We start from the raw sequence: 17,750 nt of genomic DNA, 5'->3' as shown, positions 1-17,750 counted from the left end.
ATGTTGAGAAGGATGATAAATCCAATTGAATCATGCTAAAGTATAGTGGTTATCCATATCAAATTCATATGAATCATATTTAAATGAACTAATATGTGTTGTTGATGTGCTAGGCTTATGCCAAGCTTGTGGATATGATTGATGTTCATGGTTATGCTTATATTATGCATATGAAATGGGTAAGAAAAGGGAATGATACGGTAAGTAAGTAATTGGGATGGATTATGATATTATAAAAGGTTTAATAAGATAAATGATGTATTCATATGTTAGTAAATTGCTTATGCTTTGAATAAATCTATCTATGTCATGGATTAATACACTAAATTGGGAACTAATAATGTTGTTGAGGCTTATGATAAGCTTTGGGAACGGAAAGGAAAATAAGTAAATTGAAATATGTATAATCTTATAGAAAGGTTGATGGTTATACTTTACGTCCCATAAAATCCTTTCATGTTATGAATTATAAATATATCCGAAATTAATGAATTTACTCACTTATGAGTTGGTAATTATTGTTTGGTAAATCTTGAGGCATTGGTATAGGTTTATATTTATCCTATAATGTTCATTATTGAAATTTAATATTATGCTTATGGATCATATGAGCTTACTAAGCATTCATTGGTTATGTGGTTTTCTTTCTCTTACTTTTCATATATTCGGAAGCTCGATCAAGTTGGAAGCTAGTCGGAGATCCATCATACTATCCATCAATTTTTATCGGTAGATTTTAATGCTTTGGTTGTGGTTATAATGGTATGTATAGGTGGACTATGTCTAAGGTTTAATCGATGATTTTGGTATATATATGTCATTTTGGTTGATGATTATGGTATGAAATGTTGCCTTGGATTTGAGGTACTTAAGGTACTATTGGTATATTTTTTGTTGTGGTTAATATGGTCAAATTGGTGTATGTTTTGAAATGACCAATATTAGTATGTGAAATGTATCTTTAAATGGCCAAAATGGTATGGGTTTTATGTATCAATTATGTTATGTTTTGGCATGAAAACAAATTAAGTGATAATTGTTTAAATATGCACATGTATAGGTGTTTTGGTTAATGTTATAGCCATTATGTTTTTGCTTGTAATTTTGGTATTTTGAGTGATTGAAATGGTTGTTAGGTTGATATCATGGCTTATGGTGCTTGGCTGATGGAAGATGGACTGGTAGTTAAAAATGTATGTTATGAGTTGTCCCTACTTCGAATGTCCACAAGGCCTTAGACACGGGCGTGTGTCTCAGCCATGTAGTCACACGGTCGTGTGACCCCTGTAGTTTGAAAATTTTCATCTTTTCCCAAAACAATTCTATATGTTCCCGATTTAGTCCTAATTTTTTCTAATGTGTTTTTAGGGCCTCGAGGGCTCGTATAAAGGACAATATGTATGTTATTAATGGAGTTTGCTATGATTGATGTTGTGAAATATATGATTTAAAGTTTTGATTGTTTTTAATTAAAATCTCCGATAATGCTCTGTAACCCTATTACAGTGACGGATACAGATTAGGGGTATTACACTAATAAGAATGAAGGGTGATTACTTTTGTAAACCATAAGAAGGTAGGGATAAGGATGGGTTTTCCTAAGGTCACCTTTATGGTTGAGAGTGGAAGGGAACTTCAATGACATTTTTTTTATGGTGGGAGAGTTATCACACCTGATTTCCTTTGAACTCGAAAATTTGAATAGTTAGGGATAAAATTAAAAGAGATCGTTAGATAGTTGTCTTTACTGAAAAGTTTGAGAAATATTAAAACTGGTTTGGACATAGTTGAGCTTCAAATATAGTTTGATTAGATTAAAACCAGCAGGTCCCTTAGTGGGGGACAAAATGATTGTCAAGGGATGGCTCCTAAAGGGTTGAAGATCGTGAGAGAGGGGGTTATATATAGTCGGGGAAATGTCTTCCCTGAAGGGAATTCTTCTCATTTTTCTATTCCACTTTCTTATTTTCTTCATCTTCTTCTTTGGTTGCTTTAAAGAAGAGATAGTTAGAGGAAGCTCTGCATGGAGTGATGATCATGAGTTTTAAATAGGAAGAGTAGAGAATTTAGTGAGCTGGTAAGGTTCTTAGTCCTCTTTACACATAAGATTTAGAAAGTAAAGCCAAGGATTTACAGGAACCTTTCTAAGAGTTTTGCATGTTTCTGGAGAATTAAGTGTAAAGTGAAGATTCTAAGCTTAACTCATGATTCTGGTTATATGCATAGCTGCCAAGAGAGAGTAAGAGCTCTAGCATTCAGGAAAGATAAGCTTGTGGACGAAGCCGAAGAAACTTTAGGTAAGTTTTTTCACTCCCCTTCTGGAATGATAAATATGTTAAGATTTCATGCGTTTATGAGTATTCTCCATTTTAGTTCAGTATGCATGATCCACTAATATTTATTCATAAATGTATGTATGCATATGAAATACGTAAAGGGGTCTTCCTAGGCAATAGATGAAGTTAGGAAGTGAAATTGGGTGATTCTATTAGATTACACCATATGGTATTGCTATGAGAACCCATGATGTGCGAAGCTCCGGGCCTTTTGGAATGGACACTGTAGTTGTGACAGCCCAAAGTTGACCCTAGTCGAAAAGTGGTTTCGGGACCACGAAACCAAGTCTTATAAATAATTAAAAGTTATATTCTGTGTTTATGATGTGAGCAAATGCATGTGTGAAAGTTTCATGCATTAATTTGATCATCTTTATGTGAATTTATTAATATGGACTTATATGAAACTTTGTTGGAAAGTGAGAGGTTAATCTTACAATGGTCTAATAGTACATGCATTGAAAAGAGTGGTTTTGCATGTCAATTTACCCATGATAAACATAGTGGCCGGCCAAGGAAAGAATATGCTCCACTAATTCAAAATTAAAATAATTTTGTATTAACAAATGATTTAATAATTGTAATAAAAGGAATTAAATAAAAGAGAAGAAGGAGGATGGTGTTCATCTTCTTCTCATACCTCCCTCAAGCCGAAACAAGGATGAAAAAAAAGGGAAAACCTACCTAGAGCAATTCGGCATTCATCTTTAGCTATTAGGAGGTAAGCTTTGAATTTGTTGATTTGGCTTTATAATATGCTAAGTTAAATTGTGGATGCACTCTTGGTAATGTCAAGAAAGTTGAGATTTCTTATGGTGATTTGAGCAATATGCCGAATGATTAAGTGTTGGAATTAGGGGTTATTTCATGTTGTATGGAACAATGGGGGAATGACTAGAATGGGGTAAAGATTTTTGGATGAGTGGCTTAGAGGCGCCTTGTACATTCGGTCAAAGATTGAGTCTATTTAGAATGTAAATTTCTTCCTCTATGATTATTTTCCTTGCATGTTAAATGGTTCTTGATAAGACCAAAGGAATGATCAATAGGCATTAAAAGGCTAAATGTGTGAATTTAAGGTATAAGAACCTATAGGTAATTACATAGGTAATGTTGAAAATTAATGTAGTATATTCGGCCATGTAGAGTATATCCTAGAGATATTATGTTTAATTCTCTATAATCGGCTAAATGAGTGATAATGGTTTATAATGTTGAATTGAATTATATGTATAAGTAGTTAGCAAAGTGATTAAACTACCGAATTTAATTATTAAATGTGTTCTAAGCTTGCTGAATTTTGAGATGTGATTGGGAGTAAATTTGACATGAGCATATTTTGTTAATGATAAATATGATAAATGTATATATAGCTGAATGTGATATGTGTGAATTATATGTTAAATTAAGGCTTGGTAAGCTAGCTATTAAGGTGAAATGCTAATGTTAGTATTTGATTTGGTAATAATCTGTTTGGGGACAGCAGCAGTAAGGTGATTTTGGAAAATCGCCATAATTTGTAGGAGTTGAATTAGAAGCTGAGTGAATTATGTCATTAAAGCTTGAAGAGTCTATTTTCTTACAAAAGAAACTATAAAAATAAAAGAGTTACCGATCTAGAGATATTTGAAGTATTGTGGGGCTGAGTCAAAATGACTGCTGGATTCCCTGTTCTGTTTTTAGAAAATCATTATAAATTGTAAAAAAATGATTATAAGATAAAATTTATATGCTTAGACTCCTTAATGAGTCTAGTTTCAAATGAGATCAAATACAACACATTTTGAATTCTGTAAAATGAGAAATTGGATTCGTAGTGAAGAGTGGTCAGAATAGTCAAACAGTGAAACAGGGGAAACTTTAAGAAAAATCTGGTATTGATTGGCCAAGCCTAAAATTCTGAAAATTTTATGGATGGAAGATATACGAGTCTATATTCAGGGAAAATTAACGGCAAGTGAATTGGAGTTTAGTAGCTCCAGTTATAAATAATTTAGTAACTACTGCTCAGGAAAACAACTCGTAGTGAATATGTGATTTTGTTGTAAACATTAATGAAAGTTTGCCAATGAATTATTTATTGATTATTATAAAGCTTACTATAATCTATGTGTGTGAAAGTCGGATCAATATATATATTATTCTGAAAGTAATACTTGAATAGTCGATTAATGACTATTTTAAATTTTGTTGAACTTAAGCTCAAGAGCAAAGGGGAACTAGATCCAATAAAGGGAAGGAAAAAGTAATTGAATAGCCGTTGAAGTCGTTCGACGACATTTGAGGTAAGTCTTCGAGTAATGATCCTACTTGAATTATATTGAAATGTTTTGTCATACTATGACGGATAGTCGAATGTGCATAGAGACTATGTTATAAAGCCAATCGAAATCATGCTCTTTGTGTGTGGCTATTGAGCCGAAATTGGAAAGGTTTAATAAATGTTTTGTGTTTGAGCCTTAGTAACGAAGAAATGATATGGATGTGTTATGATTATTGATATATGTGTGCATGAGCATTGGAATATATCCGGGCTAAGACCCGAAGGCAATTATGCGAGTTGATATATCCGGGCTAAGACCCGAAGGCAATTATGCGAGTTGATATATCCGGGCTATGACCCGAAGGCAATTATGCGAGATGATATATCTGGGCTAAGACCCGAAGGCAATTACGCGAGTTGATATATCCGGGCTATGACCCGAAGGCAATTATGCAAGTTGATATATCCGGGCTAAGACCCGAAGGCAATTATGCAAGTTGATATGTCCGGGTTAAGACCCGAAGGCAAATGTGTTTGCGGCTATATCCGGTTAAATACCGAAGAAACTTGGGTTTGAATGTGAGCGTTTTGTGCTGTAACTAATTCAATAAATATGCTCGACCAACCCGAACGATAAGGTATGTTTGCATGTGCTTTGGAAAAGTCGATTCGTTTTAAATAGTATTCGTGCGATCGGCTAACGAACTTTCGGCTTTTAGAAAGGTTGATACCTTGTGTATATATGTTGATGAAGTGTGAAGTAAGTATGATTATGAGAATGTGTGTTAATAAAGTGACTTAGTTAGCTATGTGAATGTAATACTGTAGTCAAAGCCGATTTCATTACTTGAGACTTACTAAGCTTAAAATGCTTACCTGGTTGCTTTGGCTCTCTGTTTTATAGATTTTGTTCGTTAGCTATCGGATTCGGGATCAGCGAAGTCGAAGTCATCTACACTATCAAAGCTCTTTTGGTACTCTTTTAGTTGAACTCTGGATATGGCATGTATAGGACTACCCCCTGTTGTTTAAGTACTTTTTGTGATGTATGTGTGTAAAGCCATGCGAAAATGGCTCGTAGAAGTGGAGTATGGCATTAGACCATTTGTGTTTATGTATGTATATATGGTTTCACGATGTGACTATGGTTTGGAATGGAAGTGTTGGGCTAATGATCAGCCATTGGAATGGCTAAATATGATCACATGTGGACCTATGTATGGCAAAACCCTAGTTGGTCCATGGTAACCACAAAATAGGTAAAGTTTACCTTGAAAACAGATGCTGACAGCAGCAGTGGTGTAGATTTGAAAAATCACAAAAATTTGTAGGAATGGAATTAAATAGTGAATAAATTATGTAATCGAACCTTGATGAATCTATTTTCATATGAAAGTAACGAAACAATCATATGAACAGTATACTAAGAGATATTAAAGTTCTCGTGAAACAGGGCCAGAACGGTTTCTGGATCTCTTGTTTCGACTTTGAAAATTCACCATAAATTAACCAGAGATAATTAGGAGTCATACCATATATGTGTAGATTCCTCTGAGTCTAGTTTCTATAGAAACAAACAGCATCAGTATTGGAGCCCTGTATAAGGAGATATCCAAGTCGTAATGCGCAAAGGTCAGGGTAGTCGATCCCTGTAACATGGGAGACTTTGACTAATAAACTGTACTAATTGGCCCGACCAAAAATTCTAGAAAAAATTTTGTAGATGGGTATGTGAGTCTAGTTTTAGGGAAAAATCACAAAACTGATTTTTGAGTTGTGAAACTCAAGATATGATTTTTAAAGCGACTATTATGCAGATTGGCAGCGTCTGGAAAATTTTTAAAAGTCTGTCAACACCTCGTGTTCGACTCCGGTGACGGTCTCGGGTTCGGGGTGTTACAATTGATTGGTATCAGAGCTACGGTTTAGTCGATTCTAGGACTACCGTAATGTGTTGGGGTCTAGCTATACATGCCATTTTATGTGATTAATTGATAGTGTGGTGATTTCTGACATTTGCAAATGTGTTTATTTATAGTAATGGATCCCAATCCCGACCGAGCGGTAGCTGATGATCTTGAGAGTGTAGCGCCTGCTCCCGCACAAGGGACAGCGCCGGTGGACTCTCAACCTAATGCTAGTAACCCGAATGATGAAGCTAGACAAGCTTTCTATAGCGTGATGAATGATTGGTTCAACCAATACATTCGAACTAATACGGCTGTTCCACAACCTCCATTCCCGACAAACACCACCCCCGCACCTACAATACCTCCGGTAACTGACCAAATAAGGTCAAATAAGCCCCCAGTTGACCGAATCCAAAAACATGGGGCTACTGAATTTAAAGCTACGGATAGCGACGATGCCGAGCAAGCTGAATTTTGGTTGGACAACACTATCCGGGTACTCGATGAGCTATCTTGTACACCCGATGAATGCCTAAAGTGTGCTATCTCCTTGCTACGTGATTCTGCCTACTATTGGTGGAGTACTCTGACTTCTGTTGTGCCTCGGGAGCAAGTAACTTGGGAGTTTTTCCAAACTGAGTTTCGGAAAAAGTATATCAGTCAGAGATTTGTTGATCAAAAACGGAAGGAATTTCTTGAGCTTAAGCAAGGTTCTATGTCAGTTACTGATTACGAGCGAAAATTTGTTAGACTTAGTAGATACGCTCGGGAATGTGTTTCGTCCGAGGCTGTCATGTGTAAACGCTTCGAAGATGGGCTGAATGAAGATATAAAAATGTTCGTTGGCATTCTTGAAATACGAGAGTTCGTAGTACTTGTCGAGCGAGCTTGTAAAGCCGAAGAGCTTAGAAAGGAAAAACAAAAAGTTGATGTGGGAACTGGGGAGTTTCGTAAAAGATCCTCGGGAAAGTCTCTTCAACAGGCATCGAAGAAATTTCGAGATGATGTGGGCCGGTCTAGAGGCACTTTGGGCCTTTTTAGACGAGATCGTGATCGACCCCCTGTGGGTACACGAGGCACTTCGGTCGCCAGTGTTGGGAATGAACGTCGAGGCCGAACGGAATGTCGACATTGCGGTAAATGGCATTTGGGGAGTTGTAGATTCCATGACCGCTCCTGTTACAAGTGCGGATCAGTGGACCACTTCATTAAAGATTGCCCGAGGCTGTCTGAACAGAATGTAAATCAGAGTGGGAAACCGGGTGCTACCACTGCTCGAGGTAGACCATCTAGAAATATGGGCAATGCTAGTGGTGGTCAGAGAGGATCTAGAGATGCTACGACCAGATCCGAGGCTCGTGCACCTGCTAGAGCATATGCTATACGTGCCCGCGAGGATGCTTCTTCGCCTGATGTTATTACCGGTACTTTTACTCTCTTTGATACTAATGTAATTGCTTTGATTGACCCCGGTTCTACTCATTCTTACATATGTGAAACCTTAGCATCCAGTAAGACTTTACCTATTGAGTCTACTGAGTTTGTAATTCGGGTGTCAAATCCCTTGGGTCGTTACGTGCTTGTCGACAAAGTGTGTAAGAAATGTCCCCTAGCAATTCGAGGTTCCTGTTTTCCGGCGGACTTGATGCTTTTGCCGTTTGATGAATTTGATGTTATCCTTGGGTTGGATTGGTTGACCGTGCATGATGCGGTTGTGAATTGCAAAAGCAAGACTATTGATTTGAGGTGCGCAAATAACGAAGTAATCCGAGTTGAGTCTACGGACTTGGATGGGTTGCCAGCTGTAATATCCTCAATGTTGGCCCAGAAATATGTAAGAAAAGGGTGCGAAGCATACCTTGCGTATGTACTGGATGACCAAGAATTTGAAAGGAAACCTGAATCTGTGCCGGTGGTTTGTGAATACCCAGATGTTTTTCCGGAAGAATTACCGGGTTTACCACCTGTTCGGGAGGTAGAGTTTGGTATTGAGCTTGTACCTGGGACTACGCCGATTTCGATAGCTCCGTATCGTATGGCACCAACCGAGTTAAAGGAGTTGAAAGCTCAGTTGCAAGAACTGACGGATAGAGGTTTCGCTCGACCAAGTTTCTCACCTTGGGGTGCACCAGTATTGTTCGTGAAAAAGAAGGACGAAACCATGAGGTTGTGCATTGACTATCGTCAGCTGAATAAAGTGACGATAAAGAACAAATATCCGTTGCCGCGCATCGATGATTTGTTCGACCAACTGAAGGGAGCCTCAGTGTTCTCAAAAATAGATTTGAGATCGGGCTATTATCAGTTGCGAATTCGAGATTCAGATATTCCTAAAACTGCCTTCAAAACGAGATATGGTCACTACGAATTCTTAGTGATGCCGTTTGGGCTCACTAATACCCCTGCAGTATTTATGGATTTGATGAATCGGATCTTCAGACCGTATTTGGATCGGTTCGTAGTTGTGTTCATTGATGACATTTTGGTCTATTCAAGAGATGAGACCGAACATGCTGAGCATCTGAGGCTAGTGCTGCAAATTTTGCGGGATAAGCAGTTATATGCTAAGTTCAGTAAGTGTGAGTTCTGGTTAAGAGAGGTTAGCTTCTTGGGTCATGTGGTATCCGCGTCGGGTATTCGAGTTGACCCGAACAAAATTTCAGCCATACTTGACTGGAAACCTCCGAGAAATATTACTGAAGTTCGGAGCTTTTTGGGGCTCGCCGGTTATTACCGACGATTTGTTAAAGGTTTCTCGATGATAGCCACACCAATGACGAAGCTACTTCAAAAGGACGTTAAGTTCGAATGGACGGAGAAGTGTCAGAAAAGTTTTGATCAACTGAAAACTCACTTGACTGAAGCTCCAATTTTAGTGCAACCCGAATCAGGTAAAGAGTTTGTCATTTATAGTGACGCATCCCTACTTGGGTTGGGTTGCGTATTGATGCAAGAAGGTCGAGTCGTGGCCTATGCGTCGAGACAATTGAAGCCACACGAGAGGAACTATCCGACCCATGATCTCGAACTAGCTGCCATCGTGTTTGCTTTAAAAATATGGCGACATTATCTGTTTGGTGAGAAGTGCCATGTATTTTCGGATCACAAAAGTCTCAAATATTTGATGACTCAACGAGACTTGAATCTGCGACAAAGACGTTGGCTTGAGTTGTTGAAAGATTACGAGCTTGTCATTGATTACCACCCGGGAAAGGCTAACGTGGTTGCGGACGCCTTAAGCCGGAAGTCATTGTTTGCTTTACGAGCGATGAACGTGCATTTGTCTGTTCTACCAGACAATGTGTTAGTAGCTGAATTAAAAGCTAAACCATTATTGACTCACCAAATTCGTGAAGCTCAGAAAGTCGATGATGAATTGGTTGCAAAACGGGCTAAGTGTTTTCCGAACGAGGAATCGGAGTTTCAAATTGATGATGATGATTGTTTGAGGTTCAGAAATCGTTTGTGTGTTCCAAGGAATTCAGAACTCATTTCGATGATTCTGAACGAAGCCCATTGTAGCCGAATGTCAATTCACCCGGGGAGTACGAAAATGTACAACGATTTGAAACGTCAATTTTGGTGGCATGGTATGAAACGGGACATCTCCGACTTTGTTTCGAGATGTTTAATATGTCAACAAGTGAAAGCGGAACATCAAGTGCCTTCAGGATTACTCTAGCCGATCATGATACCCGAGTGGAAATGGGATCGAGTCACAATGGACTTTGTGTCCGGACTGCCCTTGTCAGCAAGTAAGAAGGATGCGATATGGGTTGTTGTTGATAGACTGACTAAGTCGGCTCATTTCATCCCCGTACGTACGGATTTTTCATTGGATAAACTAGCTGAATTGTACGTTTATCAAATTGTGAGATTACACGGGGTACCTGTTTCTATCGTGTCGGATAGAGATCCGAGATTCACCTCACGATTTTGGAAGAAATTGCAAGAAGCTCTGGGTACCAAGCTGCATTTTAGCACTGCTTTTCACCCCCAAACCGATGGTCAATCCGAGCGGATAATTCAGATACTTGAGGATATGTTGAGATGTTGCATCCTCGAGTTCAGTAGTTCATGGGAACAGTATTTACCTTGATTGAATTCGCTTACAACAATAGTTTTCAATCAAGTATTAAGATGGCACCTTACGAGGCTTTGTACGGTCGTAAATGCCGTACACCATTGTTTTGGACCGAGCTCGGTGAAAGTAAAATTTTTGGAGTTGATTTGATTAAAGATGCTGAACAGAAAGTAAAGGTAATCCGTGAAAGTCTGAAGGTAGCCACGGATCGTCAGAAGTCGTACGCAGATTTGAAACGAAAAGACATCGAGTATCAGGTGGGAGACAAAGTGTTCCTTAAGGTTTCACCTTGGAAAAAGATACTCAGGTTCGGCCGTAAGGGCAAGTTGAGCCCAAGATTCATTGGGCCGTACGAAATCTCCGAACGAGTTGGTCCGGTTGCGTATAGATTGATTTTGCCCCCGGAGCTTGAAAAGATTCATGACGTCTTTCATGTTTCGATGCTTCGACGCTATCGATCTGATCCATCACATATAATTAGCCCATCAGAGGTTGAAATTCAAGTCGACATGAGCTATGAAGAAGAACTGATGCGTATCCTAGCTCGTGAAGTGAAGGAGTTGCGAAATAAAAGAGTTCCGCTAGTAAAGGTGTTATGGCTCAAACACGGGATCGAGGAAGCTACTTGGGAGACCGAGAGCTCGATGAAAGAACGATACCCAAACCTATTTACCGGTAAGATTTTCGGGGACGAAAATTTCTTAAGTGGGGGAGAGTTGTGACAGCCCAAAGTTGACCCTAGTCGAAAAGTGGTTTCGGGACCACGAAACCGAGTCTTATAAATAATTAAAAGTTATATTCTGTGTTTATGATGTGAGTAAATGCATGTGTGAAAGTTTCATGCATTAATTTGATCATCTTTATGTGAATTTATTAATATGGACTTATATGAAACTTTGTTGGAAAGTGAGAGGTTAATCTTACAATGGTCTAATAGTACATGCATTGAAAAGAGTGGTTTTGCATGTCAATTTACCCATGATAAACATAGTGGCCGGCCAAGGAAAGAATATGCTCCACTAATTCAAAATTAAAATAATTTTGTATTAACAAATGATTTAATAATTGTAATAAAAGGAATTAAATAAAAGAGAAGAAGGAGGATGGTGTTCATCTTCTTCTCATACCTCCCTCAAGCCGAAACAAGGATGAAAAAGAAGGGAAAACCTACCTAGAGCAATTCGGCATTCATCTTTAGCTATTAGGAGGTAAGCTTTGAATTTGTTGATTTGGCTTTATAATATGCTAAGTTAAATTGTGGATGCACTCTTGGTAATGTCAAGAAAGTTGAGATTTCTTATGGTGGTTTGAGCAATATGCCGAATGATTAAGTGTTGGAATTAGGGGTTATTTCATGTTGTATGGAACAATGGGGGAATGACTAGAATGGGGTAAAGATTTTTGGATGAGTGGCTTAGAGGCGCCTTGTACATTCAGTCAAAGATTGAGTCTATTTAGAATGTAAATTTCTTCCTCTATGATTATTTTCCTTGCATGTTAAATGGTTCTTGATAAGACCAAAGGAATGATCAATAGGCATTAAAAGGCTAAATGTGTGAATTTAAGGTATAAGAACCTATAGGTAATTACATAGGTAATGTTGAAAATTAATGTAGTATATTCGGCCATGTAGAGTATATCCTAGAGATATTATGTTTAATTCTCTATAATCGGCTAAATGAGTGATAATGGTTTATAATGTTGAATTGAATTATATGTATAAGTAGTTAGCAAAGTGATTAAACTACCGAATTTAATTATTAAATGTGTTCTAAGCTTGCTGAATTTTGAGATGTGATTGGGAGTAAATTTGACATGAGCATATTTTGTTAATGATAAATATGATAAATGTATATATAGCTGAATGTGATATGTGTGAATTATATGTTAAATTAAGGCTTGGTAAGCTAGCTATTAAGGTGAAATGCTAATGTTAGTATTTGATTTGGTAATAATCTGTTTGGGGACAGCAGCAGTAAGGTGATTTTGGAAAATCGCCATAATTTGTAGGAGTTGAATTAGAAGCTGAGTGAATTATGTCATTAAAGCTTGAAGAGTCTATTTTCTTACAAAAGAAACTATAAAAACAAAAGAGTTACCGATCTAGAGATATTTGAAGTATTGTGGGGCTGAGTCAAAATGACTGCTGGATTCCCTATTCTGTTTTTAGAAAATCATTATAAATTGTACAAAAATGATTATAAGATAAAATTTATATGCTTAGACTCCTTTTTGAGTCTAGTTTCAAATGAGATCAAATACAACACATTTTGAATTCTGTAAAATGAGAAATTGGATTCGTAGTGAAGAGTGGTCAGAATAGTCAAACAGTGAAACAGGGGAAACTTTAAGAAAAATCTGGTATTGATTGGCCAAGCCTAAAATTCTGAAAATTTTATGGATGGAAGATATACAAGTCTATATTCAGGGAAAATTAACGGCAAGTGAATTGGAGTTTAGTAGCTCCAGTTATAAATAATTTAGTAACTACTGCTCAGGAAAACAGCTCGTAGTGAATATGTGATTTTGTTGTAAACATTAATGAAAGTTTGCCAATGAATTATTTATTGATTATTATAAAGCTTACTATAATCTATGTGTGTGAAAGTCGGATCAATATATATATTATTCTGAAAGTAATACTTGAATAGTCGATTAATGACTATTTTAAATTTTGTTGAACTTAAGCTCAAGAGCAAAGGGGAACTAGATCCGATAAAGGGAAGGAAAAAGTAATTGAATAGCCGTTGAAGTCGTTCGACGACATTTGAGGTAAGTCTTCGAGTAATGATCCTACTTGAATTATATTGAAATGTTTTGTCATACTATGACGGATAGTCGAATGTGCATAGAGACTATGTTATAAAGCCAATCGAAATCATGCTCTTTGTGTGTGGCTATTGAGCCGAAATTGGAAAGGTTTAATAAATGTTTTGTGTTTGAGCCTTAGTAACGAAGAAATGATATGGATGTGTTATGATTATTGATATATGTGTGCATGAGCATTGGAATATATCCGGGCTAAGACCCGAAGGCAATTATGCGAGTTGATATATCCGGGCTAAGACCCGAAGGCAATTATGCGAGTTGATATATCCGGGCTATGACCCGAAGGCAATTATGCGAGATGATATATCCGGGCTAAGACCCGAAGGCAATTACGCGAGTTGATATATCCGGGCTATGACCCGAAGGCAATTATGCAAGTTGATATATCCGGGCTAAGACCCGAAGGCAATTATGCAAGTTGATATGTCCGGGTTAAGACCCGAAGGCAAATGTGTTTGCGGCTATATCCGGTTAAATACCGAAGAAACTTGGGTTTGAATGTGAGCGTTTTGTGCTGTAAATAATTCAATAAATATGCTCGACCAACCCGAACGATAAGGTATGTTTACATGTGCTTTGGAAAAGTCGATTCGTTTTAAATAGTATTCGTGCGATCGGCTAACGAACTTTCGGCTTTTAGAAAGGTTGATACCTTGTGTATATATGTTGATGAAGTGTGAAGTAAGTATGATTATGAGAATGTGTGTTAATAAAGTGACTTAGTTAGCTATGTGAATGTAATACTGTAGTCAAAGCCGATTTCATTACTTGAGACTTACTAAGCTTAAAATGCTTACCCGGTTGCTTTGGCTCTCTGTTTTATAGATTTTGTTCGTTAGCTATCGGATTCGGGATCAGCGAAGTCGAAGTCATCTACACTATCAAAGCTCTTTTGGTACTCTTTTAGTTGAACTCTGGATATGGCATGTATAGGACTACCCCCTGTTGTTTAAGTACTTTTTGTGATGTATGTGTGTAAAGCCATGCGAAAATGGCTCGTAGAAGTGGAGTATGGCATTAGACCATTTGTGTTTATGTATGTATATATGGTTTCACGATGTGACTATGGTTTGGAATGGAAGTGTTGGGCTAATGATCAGCCATTGGAATGGCTAAATATGATCACATGTGGACCTATGTATGGCAAAACCCTAGTTGGTCCATGGTAACCACAAAATAGGTAAAGTTTACCTTGAAAACAGATGCTGACAGCAGCAGTGGTGTAGATTTGAAAAATCACAAAAATTTGTAGGAATAGAATTAAATAGTGAATAAATTATGTAATCGAACCTTGATGAATCTATTTTCATATGAAAGTAACAAAACAATCATATGAACAGTATACTAAGAGATATTAAAGTTCTCGTGAAACAGGGCCAGAACGGTTTCTGGATCTCCTGTTTCGACTTTGAAAATTCACCATAAATTAACCAGAGATAATTAGGAGTCATACCATATATGTGTAGATTCCTCTCTGAGTCTAGTTTCTATAGAAACAAACAGCATCAGTATTGGAGCCCTGTATAAGGAGATATCCAAGTCGTAATGCGCAAAGGTCAGGGTAGTCGATCCCTGTAACATGGGAGACTTTGACTAATAAACTGTACTAATTGGCCCAACCAAAAATTCTAGAAAAAAATTTTGTAGATGGGTATGTGAGTCTAGTTTTAGGGAAAAATCACGAAACTGATTTTTGAGTTGTGAAACTCAAGATATGATTTTTAAAGCGACTATTATGCAGATTGGCAGCGTCTGGAAAATTTTTAAAAGTCTGTCAACACCTCGTGTTCGACTCCGGTGACGGTCTCGGGTTCGGGGTGTTACAGTAGTGTTCGAGCATCAAGGTATAAGAATGATGAAATAGAGTAATGGATGGGATGCAGTGAGAGAAGTAAGTAAAAAGATCATGCTGAGGCCATGACTCCGATCAAAGGTTATAAGCCTAAATTGAGTAAGATTGTAGTTGAAAGATGTTATGGCATCATGATAAAAATATGTAAGACCATAGTTGAAAGATGTTGTGGCATCACATGAAAATGCGCTTGAATGGTAATAGGACTAAGACCATAGTTGAAAGACGCTTTACCATCCTTTAGTAGTCCTCCAAGATGGTAAACATGGGGTTATATTGAATAAGACCATAGTTGAGAGACGTTATGGCATCATAGATAGTCTGTTGGGACAATAAACACAGGATAATTCGTCACGATAGTAAACACGGAGAGTACGAGGTGTAGGACCAAACCTCGATTATGACAACTAATGGAGTCCACTAGGACGTCAAACATGGGGCTAGATGAGTAAAACCATAGCTCGGGTATGGCAACTGGTGGAGTCAGTTGGGACACCAAACACAGAATTGTCCACCGGCATAGTAAACACAGGTGGTCGATCAGAATGACAATAGTGGGAAATTTTGCAAACTAGGAAAACGGGGTAAGAAGGAAAATAGAAGTAGGGCATGCATTAATTAGCCAGCAGGTTGAAGGAATCCACTAATAAAAGGGAAATATAAAGTAGGAAAGGACTACTAGAGTAGTAGTTGTGAAAGTCAGTAGAGCATTTGGTGATAACCCAACATGAATAGTCATGAGAGTCGACACACGAGCAGAGCCTGGTGTAAAGGCGAATGAAAGTTGATATAACTAAGGATCGTAGTTAAGGATCCACCAAAAAGTAGCGGTAGAGGACACTCAGAGAAACCCTACATGCTAGTGGTTTGTCATGAGAACGTCAAAAACTATGTTTTATTTTCGCAATGAAATTTTTTTCAAAAAATATATTTTGTTAAAAATCAATATTTCATGTAAATTCAATAAATCATCAATAAAAATTTTAAAACCTCAAGCTAAGTTGTAGTTTTTTTTGTCACAGCAAAAAAGAATGAATTTGTCAGGTTTAGAGAAAAACCATGTTTCATGCATAATCGTATCAAATACTAATTTATGTAGTTTTTGACACTTAATGTCATGCAATCAAGTCATGCAAATTAGAATAAAAATTCCCAAAGTAATGTCTCATGCCACAACCCAAAAATAATAATTAAACAGTCCAAATACCAAAATAATAAAGTTTAAAGCATTTATTTGAAAATCGTCTTAGTACTCTTCCATCAGCCATGTCCATGTCCTAACCTCAGGGGTTCTCTGAAATGTCAAAAAAATTAAAAGGGGTGAGCTATAAAGCTCAGTGTGAAATTTAACTCAAGTATTAAACATGAATTTAGTATACAAATCAAAATATTACAGAGAATTTCTACAGTTTAAGTCCATAAAGTTTTAACTTAGGTAACAACCAGTTATTTAAACACTCATTTCATAAAAATAGAAGAATTTATATAGCAGTATGCATGAGGATGTCAATGTAGAGCTTTTTCATAAATCAGTGCATGTTTTTCAAAAACATTCCTACCCATCTCCGTTGCACACCAATAAAGAGTTCCCTAGAACTCGTCCATCCAATAACACTCCACGTTGTGGCCAAGCTGTTGGATCGCCGGCACCCCTATGGCGCAGCGAAAAATAAAAATCCGGCGATCCTAACCAGGGATCCATGTGTGAGGAACGAATCGGGGTGAAAGAGGTTGCGAAATTACCTAATGTTTATTCAGAGTAGACAGCAACACCTCAACAACGAGTAGTCTGATCTACTGTCGAACCAAACTGCAATCTATCGTGATTCCGGCGTCTACGTAATCCACCCAGTTGACTACGAACGGAAGGAATCCCCAAAATAGTTTTGAGAGTTATTTTTCTTTGAAGGCTGCTAGACTCAAACAAAGAAAAACGGGATTATATATATCCTTTTGTTTTAGGGTTTTTTTAAAGAATTAAATAAATATAATAATATTTTAATCCAAAAATTATAATTACATTAATTATAATATAAGTTCGGTAAACCATATATTTATTTGAATTCTTATGCTAACCAAATTCATGTCCTCACTATATGTAAACAACCTTGTACATAATGTGTTGGAAATTTGATTACCGAATTAAATTAATTCTATAATTAATTTAATTCAAGCGATCCCAAAAACAATACCAACTATGGTTTATTCCGTTCATTTCAACTATAGGGTGTGACCCTATAGGTTCTTGTAACGTTAGCAGTAACACTAGAACGATTCTAATGCTACGAACAATGAGTGGCATCTAGCAATGCATCATTGCTACCTAAGTCACAAGAGATCATGATTCGACATAACCTTTTTATGATTAACCTTTTATGCAATAATCCTTAAGTCCTTTATCTCTGGATTGGACACAAGTTATGGAATAGTCACACTTGCATTGTCCATTCCATGTTCCTTGATATCTTAAGCAGAC

This window comes from Gossypium hirsutum, chromosome D09 (genome assembly GCF_007990345.1).
Source record: "Gossypium hirsutum isolate 1008001.06 chromosome D09, Gossypium_hirsutum_v2.1, whole genome shotgun sequence".
In the NCBI taxonomy this organism is placed as follows: domain Eukaryota; kingdom Viridiplantae; phylum Streptophyta; class Magnoliopsida; order Malvales; family Malvaceae; genus Gossypium; species Gossypium hirsutum.
This window is presented reverse-complemented; position numbering follows the sequence as displayed.